At 39.8% G+C, this 12,452-nt stretch overlaps 1 protein-coding gene across 4 annotated transcripts in view; it reads left to right on the top strand.

Moving 5' to 3' along the window:
* ZMYM5 (zinc finger MYM-type containing 5) overlaps positions 1-12,452 on the top strand; it is a 76,587-nt gene that overhangs the window by 38,339 nt on the left and 25,796 nt on the right. The gene's annotated exons all lie outside the window — the stretch shown is intronic.

Raw genomic sequence — 12,452 nt, forward strand, 5'->3', positions numbered from 1 at the left:
ATCCCAGCCAGGGTCCTGGGGGCTCCAGTCCTGCATATCATGATCGTTGCTCAGCAGGGAACCTGCTTCTTCCTCTGCATGCTGCTCCCCCTGCTTCTGCGTACGCACCCATGCTCTCTGACAAATTAATAAAATCTTTAAAAAATTCTTTCTTCAACATACTGCAGACCGATAAGGCACGATAAACTCTTCATATTGTAATGAAGTAAATGTGAAAAATTCAAAAGATGTAGATGCTGGGTTTATCCATGTTCCCCTAAATTTCAATCAACTCTTAGGTATGTGAAATCTTTCATTATAAAATGTTGAGGGGAAAATTAACTAAATTCAGAACATAGTAAGAATATCTCTAGGGAGGAGAATAATGTTTTTTCCATCATCAGGTTTTTTTAAATTATAAAATTACTATGTTACTATAGAAGGAAGGAAGAAAACAGTTCAGTCTTGTTTATCATCCACTTCCTCTGCAGAAGGACTTGTCATCAGTGATCTGGACTGTACACAGGGTTTATTTTCATCTTTCTAATTTCATTGAGAAAAGGCATTAGGAAACATCTACTACTAATTTAATATGAGAAATTAGGAAGTACAATTCAGAATAACAGTCCTTAAGAAATGGCAGTTTATTGGTTTTCTCTTTTCACAGAGGACAAGTGAAATTCATAAATTTTATATATGTACAAGGTACAGCTTGCTACATAGGATGTAAAAGTGAATAAGTGAAGTAAAGAGCTCAAGTTCTGTAGAAAAAAATAATGCTTTATCATTTCAGGTCATGTCACTCTTCTGATTCAAAGTTTTGAAGTTCCCTTTTGCTTTTAGTTTAAAACTCCCAACTTGGGGCACCTGGGTGGCTCAGGGTGGTTAAACATCTTCCTTTAGCTTAGGTCATGATCTCCAGGTTCTGGGATCGAGTCCCACATAGGGCTCCCAGCTCAGCAGGGAGTCTGTTGCTCACTCTTCCTCTGCCTCTCCCCTTGCTTGTGTTCTCTCTGTCTCTCTCTCTCAAATGAATAAATAAGATCTTTTAAAAATAAAAAAACCTCCCAACTCCTTGGCACATAAGTAGCTGCAGTCATGAGTGGCAGATAGTAGGGAAAGAGGTTGTAGACAAAGATGACATGAAGTACAAAATTGTAGACATGAGTAGTGCTCTATAATTTTGAATTCTAAAGTGTGACCATGTTAGAATGAGATTAAGAATTTGAGAATTTAGGGGCACCTGGGTGGCTCAACAGGCTAAGCATCTGCCTTCGGCTCAAGTCATGATCCCAGGTCCTGTGGTCCATCCTGCGCTGCAGGCTCCCTGCTCAGTAGGGACCCTGTTTCTCCCTTTCCCTTTGCCCTTTCCCTGCTCATGCTCACTCTTGAATAGATAAAATCTTTTAAAAAATAATTTGAGGATTTAACTAAGCTGAAAGAAAAGACAAAGCTAGTTAAGGAAAATTGTGTTGTAGTATTGAGTACAAGGTTTTCAGAAGCTAGTGATTTTAAATATAGAGAGTAGCTGATTATGAATAATGTTCTGTAAGTCACATCTAGAATGAAGAGCAGTTAATCAGTTTGCTTCTACACATGAATAACGCAAGGGAAACCTAAAACCTGGGAAATCAGACTAACACCCAACACATACGGATGTTAAAAAGACTTTCATGGGGCTCTTGGCTGGCTCAGTTGATAGAGCATGTGACTCTTGATCTCATGATTTTGTGTTCAAGCCCCATGTTTTAAGCTGACTTAAAAAAGACTTTCATAAATCATATGCCTATAAATTAATAAAAAATCTAATAAACCCCTAGTAAAACAGATCAAGGAATTTAAAAAAATATAACCAATATATAAAGAAATACTGGAGGGATGCCTGGCTGGCTCAGTCAGTAAGGCATGCGATGCTTGATCTCAGGGTGGTGATTTGAGCCCCATGCTTCAAAAAAAAACAAAAAAATGAGATCCTATGGACATTAAAAACAAAAGGTTATAAACACCTTGGGTCAAAGAATTTTACAAATTTGAGGTAGTACACAAATCCTTTGAAAAACACAACTTACCAAATCTGTGCCAAGATGGGCACCTGCCTGGCTCAGTCAGTTAGTTGTGTGTCCAACTCTTTTTTTTTTTTTTTTTAAGACTTTATTTATTTATTTGACAGACAAAGATCACCAGTAGACAGAGAGGCAGGCAGAGAGAGAGGGAAGCAGGCTTCTCACTAAGCAGAGAGCCAGATGCAGGGCTCCATCCCAGGAACCTGAGATCATGACCTGAGCTGAAGGCAGAGGCTTTAACCCACTGAGCCACCCAGGCACCCCATCCGACTCTTGATCTGGACTTGAGTCTCTGATCTCAGGGTCATGAGTTCAACCCCCGTACTGGGCTCCACAGTTAGGCTCTGCACTGGATGTGGAGCCTACTTAAAAAAAAAAAATTTGTCCCAGGAAAAAAATAGAAAATCTCAATAGCCCTGTCATTATTAAAGAAATTGATTCCAAGGGCACCTGGGTGACTCAGTGGGTTAAAGCCTCTGCATTCCACTCAGGTCATGATCTCAGGGTCCTGGGGATCGAGTCCCGCATCGGGCTCTCTGCTCAGCAGGGAGCCTGCTCCCTCCGTCTCCTCCCCCATCCCCTTCTCTGCCTGCCTCTCTGCATACTTGTGATCTCTGTCAAATTAAAAAAAAAAAAAAATTAACTCTGAAATTACAAGCTTTTCCACAAAGAAAACTATAGGATCAGATTGTATTTTCTGATAAAATCTTCCTTAAGGAAGAAATAATACCAATCTTAAAAATATACAGTCCCAGAGAATAGAAAGAAAGGGTATTTCCCAGCTTGTCTTAGAAGGCCAGATATACCCTGATAACAAAATCTGACAAGAATAATACAAGAAAAAAAATTAAAGACCACCTCTGTTATACTACTGTCCTAACTAAAATATTAGAAATTGATTCCAGTAATAAAAGGGATGATACATCATAACTAAGTAGGGTTATTTCAGAAATAAAAGGCTAGTTTAACATTTAAAATAATTGATGCAATTTACCATACAGTAAAAGGAAAACAATACAAGCCATCTTGATAGGAAAAAAAATTCAACAGCCATTCATAGTAAAAACTCAGCAAACCTGGGGCGCCAGGGTGGCTCAGTGGGTTAAGCCACTGCCTTTGGCTCAGGTCATGAGCTCAGGGTGCTGGGATCGAGTCCCGCATCGGGCTCTCTGCTCAGCAGGGAGCCTGCTTCCCTCTCTCTCTCTCTCTGCCTGCCTCTCCGACTACTTGTGATTTCTCTCTGTCAAATAAATAAATAAAATCTTTAAAAAAAAAAAAAAACCTCAGCAAACTTAAGAATAGAGGGAAACATGAGGAAAAGGGGAACCTCAAAAAACCTCGGCAGTTATCATAATAGTGAAATAACAATTTTCTGAGTTAAGGGAGAAGACAAAAATGTACACTATTACCACTTCCATTCAACGTTGCTTGAAGTTCTAGTCAGTTTAATAAGGCAAGGTAAATAAAGGTATAAAAATTGGAAAGGAAGAATAAAACTCATTTGCATTTGACATGCCTATCTATGGAGAAGGACTAAAAGAATCTGGCAAACTATTAGAGTTAATAAGAATTTAATAAGGAAATTAGTTGCAATGTCAATATATATTTTTTAATTTTTTTAAAAAAGATTTTATTTATTTATTTGACAGAGATCACAGGCAGGCAAAGAGGCAGGCAGAGAGAGGAAGGGAAGCAGGCTCCCTGCTGAGCAGAGTTTGGTTGTGGGACTCAATCCCAGGACCTTGGGATCATGACCTGAGCCAAAGGCAGAGGTTTCAACCCACTGAGCCACCCAGCCACACTGCAATTTCAATATATTTTTAAAACTGTACTACTGAGGTGCCTGACCAGTTCAGTCAGTGGAGCATGTGACTCTTGATCTCGGAAGTAAGTTCAACCCCCACATTGGGTGTGGAGATTACTAAATAAAATCTCAAAAAAAAAAAAAAATAGCCAAAACATTCTCGAAACAATAAATTTGTGCAGGATCTACCTATCCTGCCCTATCAGTATGTATTATAAGACCAGTTAAGTTCGATTTTGTGGAAAGGATAACAAATAGATCCATTAAGTCGAGTGGAATAGACAGTCCAGAAACTAAGCTACACATGTATAAACACCTGGTCTACCCTTACAGTAAAGGTACTACTGCAATTCAATGAAGAAAGGATGATTGATGGTTTTGTCAAAAAATAGTGCTAGATAAGTTGGATAGCCATATGAAAAAGTAAACCTTGATTCCTATCCACACTATACACTAAATGTATTCAAGATTGATCACAGACTTAAATATGAAAAGTAAAACAATAAAATGTCTATAAGAAAACACAGGAAAATATTTTCATGACCTTGGAAGACACAAAATTTTTAAGATTTTATTTATTTATTTGACAGACTGAGATCACAAGTAGGCAGAGAAGCAGGCAGAGAGAGGGGAGGAAGCAGGCTCCCCGCTGAGCAGAGAGCCCGATGTGGGGCTGGATCCCAGGAGCTGAGATCATGACCTGAGCCAAAGGCAGAGGCTTTAACCCACTGAGCCAATCAGGCGCCCCGGAAGACACAAATTAAAAAAAAAAAAATGATTTTATTTATTTGAGAGAGAGAGAGAATGAGTCAGGGGAGGGACAGAGTGAGAAGCAGGCTCCTTGCTCTGCAGGGAGCAAGGACTCCACCCTAGGCCCATGGGGTGGTGACCTGAACCAAAGGCAGAATTTAGACTGACTGAGCCATCCAGGGGCCCAAGACACAAATTTCTTAAGCAGTACTCAAAATGCAGTGAGCATAAAGATAACCCCTGGGTGGCTCAGTCAGTTGAGTGTCTGTCTTCACCCCAGGTCATGATCTCAGGGTCCTGGAATAAAGCCCCACCTCAGGCTCCCTGCTCGGTGGGAAGCCTGCTTCTCCCTCTCCCATTTCCTCTGCTTGTGTTCCTGCTCTCCGATATCTCTCTCTCTGTCAAATAAATAAATTTTAAAAAAAGAAAAGGCATGGATCACCTTTACAAAATAAATAAATAAATAAATAAATAAATAAATAAATAAATAAATAAAAACAGATTGGCAAATTGGTCTTCATTCAGAACTAAGAACTAAGAGATGGCAGCAGCAGTGGCAACGTAGTTTCTGAATTATCCCTAATCACCAATAAAAACAAAGCAAATAGCAAAACCAAAAACCATTAAAATAAAAGCATTTTTACTACAGAAGATGACAGGGTGGTCTCACAAACTGCTAACAGCCCTCTGAATGAGGACAAGCAAAGCAAGAGGCATTTGATAGATCTGAGATAGATCTAAAAACCTCAAGAGAGCCAACAAATGTTAACTGGAAGATACATTAGGCCAATCCAAGAACTGGATTAGCTGGAAGGGGTTTTCCTAATTCAGTAACTGATGGGTTTAAGGAGTCCATAGGAAAACCATATAAATTCTGGAAACTGAACGTTAAGAGTCCCCTCCAAGGACAAGGTCCTACAGAGAAATCAAAATTAAGCAGATTAGGAACAATAGAGACTAAGCAAAGGAAGTCTGGGTTAAAGTGTAAAATGGGAACAGAGTCAAGCCTGAGAAAGCAGGCTCAAATAGTTTTTTAACACTACACAAGGACAATAGATGCAAGCTCTCTGAAGTACAAAAGCTATCCTAAACTACATTTCCTAATAATTCAGGAAAACTAAATTCAACCTACAAAAAAGCAACAAAATATCAAAGCCAAACCCTAATAAAATTATTATAAAAGAGAATAAGGAACAAAAATCCAAAGAGATAATGAAAATAGGCTAGAAAGACCTGCTTAGAAAACATCAAAACTGCAACATATTACTTAAAAACAAGATTCAAAAAGGAAAAAAAATTTCAAGAAAATGATTCCCAATTTGATAGAACCTTAATCAGAGAAAATCAGAAATGAAGGCACAGATGTCAAGAAAAAATTAGAAATAAAAAATGTCAGAAATAAAGACTAAGGTAGATGGAACACAAGAATGAACAAACATAACATATAGGGCTTTAAAAGAAAAAGTGAAATTGAATTTTTAAGAATTTTTATTATTTTTTATTTTTTAAAAAGACTTTATTTGAGAGAGAGAAACTGTGAATGAGAAGGAGCAGAGGGAAAGGGACAAGCAGACTCTGTGCTGAGCACAAAGCCTGACTTGGAGCTCAATCCTAGGACCCCAAGACCATTATCTGAGCTGAAATCAAGAGTTGGATGCTTAACAGACTGAGTCACCCAAGAACCACTTATTTTTAATTAAGCTCTACACTGTTAAACTTGAACTCACGACCCCAAGATCAAGAGTTTCATGCTTTACTGACTGAGGCAGCCAGGTGCCCCTAAATGGGGGATATTTTTAAGAATGAAAAAGAAATGGAGATCACAGTGGCCCATCAACCCCATGCCCATGGCTCATGAAGATAAAAGATTTTTCCACCCTTGGGGCCATGGTGGACCCATGGAGACATCCAGGGTATAGCTGCTATGAGAAACTACCTGAATAATGGAAGTAGAGATGTGTTGAATGAGAATTTTGATTTGTCACAGGCTTCATATCCACTGATTCTCACGACTGAGTCGGGGATGTACTTGCAATAGTGTTGAACCTTCAAATTTGGGGAACTAGTGTATCTTTGATACATATCAAGAACATTCTATTGTGGGTCCAGGGTCCAGAGGTAAAGAACATGGAATTTAAAAAAAAAAAAAAAACAAAGAAACCATGCCCACCCACACTCACAAATTCAGTGTCAGTTAATAAAAAGTTGGTATATGTTCCTCATCTAGAGAATCTTGGAATGACCATGCTGATACAAGAAGCTATCATTACTGTGAAAGGGATTAGCCTATGGAGGCATATGGAAAAATTTAAAGACAAACACTATGTCATCTGGTGCGAAGAATGGCCAAGGTGCCTTGAAAGGGGTGACCAGCAGACTTAACTGCAGAGCAGGAAGACCTGTGAGAGTCTATGAAACAGTACATATTCAAAGGACCAAGAACATGGAAAACACAGAAGTTAAGAAGCACAGTGTCTACCACCTTCATTCTACATTTTGTCAGGAAACAAACAAAACCCCAACAACAAAACAAAAATGCATGTAGAGAAACTGAGTTTATTCAGGAAAGGAATACTAGAACAAAGAATGAATTTGTTATAGCTTGACTTTTTTTTCTTTTTCGGGGGGGTGAGTAGGAAGAACTCTTTCATTCCAAGAAACATCTTTTCTTTACTAAACAATAACTGAGGTTATATCTTTTATATTCCTTCCTAAAATCTCAATATTAAAGTGAAAACCATGACTTTCTTAGACTCTATAATCTCAGAACATTCAAATAAGTTTCTTATGGGTTATCATCCTTAATTTGCTCTGACCAGAGACAAATATTTCCTATAGGTTTCTCAGAAAAACAGTTGTCTTCAGAGATTTGGAGAAGAGTCCTTAAACTTTAGGAAACCTAAGAAACACCTGGGAGCTTGTTTAAACTGCAAATGTCTGATGTGGGGCCCTAGGGCCTCTACTTTTAACATTCTGTAGGGGATTTGGGTGCAGACTGCCACTATATCACACTTTAAGAAACTGGGCCAGGGGAACCGATTACTTGCAGCCAAATTTGGCATATGTGTGCTTCCTCTTTTCTGTTTTTGCAGCTCCTTTGTGACAACAAAATGCTACCTGCCACTTCTGAATTTTTGTGTTCTACAAATGCCATAGCCATTTTTCAACTATATCTAATTTATATACTGTGTTTTATTATATTCCACTCTCTGTAGGCTTTAAATTTAACTTAGGAGATTTTTTTTTTTTTTTTTTTTTTTTTTTAAGAGAGAGAACTAGCAGGACAGCAGAGGGAAAGGAAGAAGCAAGCTCCCCACTGAGCAGGGAGCCCAACACCAGGCTCAGTCCTAGGACCCTGAGATGATGACTTGAGCCAACAGCAGATGCTTAACAGACTGAGCTACCCAGGTGCCCCAGGAGATAGACTTTTAATTAATGTATTTAACAAGTAACACAACCTATCCCTATTTCATTTTAGTTTCTAAATATGAAGTGGAATGTATTTTTTTCCTAATTTATGTTGTAACCAAACCAACCAGTTTAGTTGTTTCAAAGGAGATATCCGGTGTTTTATAGTTTTCAATGTACAAGTCTTTTGTCTCACCAATTAAGTTTACTCATATGTATTTCATAATTTTTGATGCTGGGATTGTCTTTTAAAAACAAATGTTTGTTTTTTTAAAGATTTATTTTGTCAGAGCAAGAGTACACACAAGCAGGAGGAGTTGCAGGCAAAGGGAGAGCAGGCTCTCCACTGAGCAGGGAGTCTCAGGCAGGACTCAATCCCAGGACCCTGGGATCATGACCTGAGCCGAAGGCAGATGTTCAACTACTGAACCACCCAGGCATCCTTAAAAACAAATGTTTATTATTGAGTGCCAGTGTGCCAATGCCTTGAGCCAAACATTTTCATAATCTTGACTCAAGGTTAAAAATCTTGACTCAAAGCTAACAGGGTTGATTCAATTCACCTGTCTGCTGGTTTATCCTTCAGTCTAATATGCCTCTGCTGCCTCTGTTCTAATTTTAATCCTAATTAAAATATTCAATGTATGCAGTTGACACACTGTTGCTTTGCTCAATTTCTTGGCTTTTTTTTTTTTTAAGATTTTTATTTATTTGACAGATAAACAACAAGGGCGAAACATAAGCAGGGGGAGTGGGAGAGGGTGGGAAACAGGCTTCCTGCTGAGCAGGGAGCTCAATGTGGGGCTCATATGCGGGGAAGGCGGACACTTAACAACTGAGCCACCCAGGCGTCCCTCTTGGCTCGTTCTTTTTTTTTTTTAAGATTTTTTTTTTTTTTTTTTTATTTGACAGATCACAGGTAGGCAGAGAGGTAGGCAGAGAGAGAGAGGAGAAGGAGGCAGGCTCCCTGCTGAGCAGAGAGCACGACGTGAGGCTTGATCCCAGGACCCTGGGATCATGACCTGAGCTGAAGGCAGAGGCTTTAACCACTGAGCCACCCAGTGCCCCATCTTGGCTCGTTCTTATAATGCATGTCTCTTCTCCTTCTACCTTCTCCCTGACAAGACAACCAGAGATCAAATCCTACAGATTTTTCCTCCCTTTCTTCTTGAAATAAGCCTGTCTTCTAACATTCCCACTATTTCCTTGGCCCAAGCCTAATTATATTTTTCTTACCCTTGTGCCAGAATTTCCTATACGAGATCTATTTCCCTTTTATCTGTGCCTCTCCACTACAGTCCAGGCTTCACTCTACTACCTAAAAACAACAACAAAGGCAGCCTTTTCCTGTCTTTTGCCTCAATACTTCTATATTAGTCTGCTAGGACTGCTATAACAAAGTACCACAGCCTGGGTGCCCTAAAGAGCAGCAATTTATTTCCTCACAGTGGTGGAGGGTAGAAGTCCAAGATCAAGGTGTCAGCAGAGTTGTTTTCTCCTGAGGTCTATCGTCCTGGCTTGCACGTGACTGTCTTTTTCCTTTGTCTTTCCTTTTTCCTTTGTCTTCACAGTCTTTTCTCTTAACCTTGTCTTCTTTTAAGAATAGTCATATCAGATTAGGATCCACCCTAATGACTTCATTTAACCTTAATTACCTCTATAAAACATCATCTCCAGGGATGCTTGGGTGGCTCAGTCGGTTGAGCGTCTGCCTTCGGCTCAGGTCATGATCCCAGGGTCCTGAGACTGGGTTCCACATCAGGCTCCTTGCTCAGAGGAGAGCCTGCTTCTTCCTCTGCCTGCTGCTCCCCCTGCTTGTGTGCTCTCTGTTTCCCTGACAAATAAAATCTTTAAAAAAAAAACAACCCTCATCTCCAAATACACTCTGAGGTACTGAGGGTTAAAACTTCAACATATGAATTTTGAAAGGACGCAACAGCTTGGTATAGAAGGATATTTACTACTGGGACCTGCAAGCCACTACCAACTTCATCTCTTGATTACTTTCTATCACAGCCTTGCCTTCTCTAGGTTTTTCAAAAGTCATCCCCCTGACTGACTTCTGTTTCCTCTTCTCCCTATATTTTTTATTTATTTGAGTGCATAACACTCTTTGTATTCATAATTGATAAGCTTGAGGAAATGGTATGTATGTATATGTATACACACATATATGTATATGCGCGCGTGCACGCACACACACACACACACACACTCACATACATATTTTGTAATTCACAAGGAGATAAATGGCAATATTGAAAGGCACTGGGGAGGCCCATAGTACCCAAGCTTTATTACAGCAGGCTAAGATCCATCTTCATGCCAGTCATTTCTGAATAGGCAAAAGGCATGATAAGGAGGTAGCGCCAAAGTCAGAGCTGTAGGATTCTAAGCAGGAGTGCTTTTTCTATTAGTAAGGCTGGTTTGGTTATAAATCTCTGCAGATTTATATTGCATTCCTTGAACTGAATAATCCGAAGTGATCTCTTTGCGTTCTTCCTCTAAATAGGTCCACTGAGGGGACTCCTGGATAGCTCAGACGTTAAGCCTCTGCTTAACGTCATGATTCCATGGGATTGAGTGTGGAATCAGGCTCTCTGCTCAGTGGGGAGCCTGCTTCTCCTCCTCCTTCCTGCTTCTCTGCCTATTTACGCTCTCTCTCTCTTTGTCAAACACATAAATAAAATCTTTTAAAAAACAAGTAAATAAGTAAAATAAATAGCTCCATTGAAAGTTTAAAAACTTCCTGAATCATTTTCCTTTTAAGGGTGAAATTTTGTTTATCTGGGAAGTCACCTGCTTCACTGGTATCCTAGATTTGTATTCCCTGTACAGAGTGTGCTTTGGAATTTTCGGGTGCGTTGGTCTGGTCAGGCCCTCAGGGAGCCCCATGTTCTACTGGGAGGCTAGTTCTACAGGGGAGGGTCCGAGACTTCAGGCAATAAGGGCATTCTGGGCTGGGGAGTGCTGGAGAACACCAAGGCACACCCTGGCACTGGAAACCTTGGTCCTACAGTGCCTCCAGCCTCTGCAATGGGTTGCCAATCCCTGGAGGCCACAGCTTCGCCTTGGTCCTTCCTAGGTTCTGGCTACAAATTTGATTTGTGGAGCCCGGTTAAGGCGACTTGCAGCTGGGTGGTACCGTTTACGTAGCTTGGCCATTCCCGCCTGGCACACCCTCACCTCTTCCAGTTTCAGAGCTGCCCCCTCCCTAGAGCAGTTAACCCAGAATGGGATAATGTTGTCTGCTTACTCTGAACCAGAGGAGGGCACCATTCCCTAAGGGGTGTAGAGACGCCCGGCCTCCGGGTGTGGTGTGGACTGCAGGCACCCATGGAGGTGCAGGGTAGAGAAGGCTGTTAGGGGTCGGGGGAAGTAGGGGCCAACTCTGTGTTGTCCAAAGGCACTGCGCAAAAGCAAAGCCAGACAAATGGTTGTATCTCACCTCCTCTGGGTCCCCAGGGCTGCAATTATTTTATTTATATTTGAATGGATTAACAGATTCTTACTTAATTCTATTGATTATAATCCATTACTATCATTTATTTTGTTGCCTAAATTTTCTCAAATTTGGCCATTGGGACTCATTTAAGTTCACTCGTATGCCTCTTGACATATCTCCATTTGTTTTTGCATTTTCTTATTTTCTGGCATTATAAGATGTTTCAGGCTTTTGTACTTTTCTTGCTCCAGTCCTAGAATCAGACATTTCTCCAAAAATCCCAGGTTCTTGTTAACTGAATTGGATGTGGTATCTTCTTATGGCTTTATTTTGTGTTTCCCTAATGACCAGTCACATAGAACTTCTTTTCATTTGGTTGTTGGCCATTTGTGTATCTTATTTGGGACTTACGTAGGACTTATCTTTCAAGTTTTTGCTCATTTTTTACATTTATTTGTGTATCTATTTATTTATTTAATGGATGCTGTTGAGTTGCAGGGATTCTTCCTATATTCAGGTTAGTAATCCCCTACCAGACGTATGATTTGCAAATACCTTGTCCCATTCTGTGGGTTGTCTTTTCACTTTCCTTGATAGTGTAACTTCTCATTTTTAATGATCTTTTCGTTTTGTTTTATTGTTAGTTCCCTTTCATTTCTGTGAACACTCTAAATAAAATTATTTTATGTGCTATAATCATTCCAGTACCTGAAGTCCTATTTTTTTCCCTACTGATTTGTGCTCATGGTGGATTGTTTGTGTATATATAATTGTTAAGAAACAAATAAGCAAAGGGGAAAAAATGAAAGACCAATCAAAAAACAAACTCTTTTAATTATAGAGAACAAACTGATGGTTATCAGAGAGGAAGGGGGTTGGGAGAATGGGTTGAATAAGTGATGGGGATTAAGGAGTACACTTGTTGTGATGAGCACTGGGTGGTGTATGGAAATATTGACTTACTGTATTGTACACCTGAAACTACTATAACACAGTATGTTAA

This window comes from Mustela lutreola, chromosome 13 (genome assembly GCF_030435805.1).
Source record: "Mustela lutreola isolate mMusLut2 chromosome 13, mMusLut2.pri, whole genome shotgun sequence".
Classification (NCBI taxonomy): domain Eukaryota; kingdom Metazoa; phylum Chordata; class Mammalia; order Carnivora; family Mustelidae; genus Mustela; species Mustela lutreola.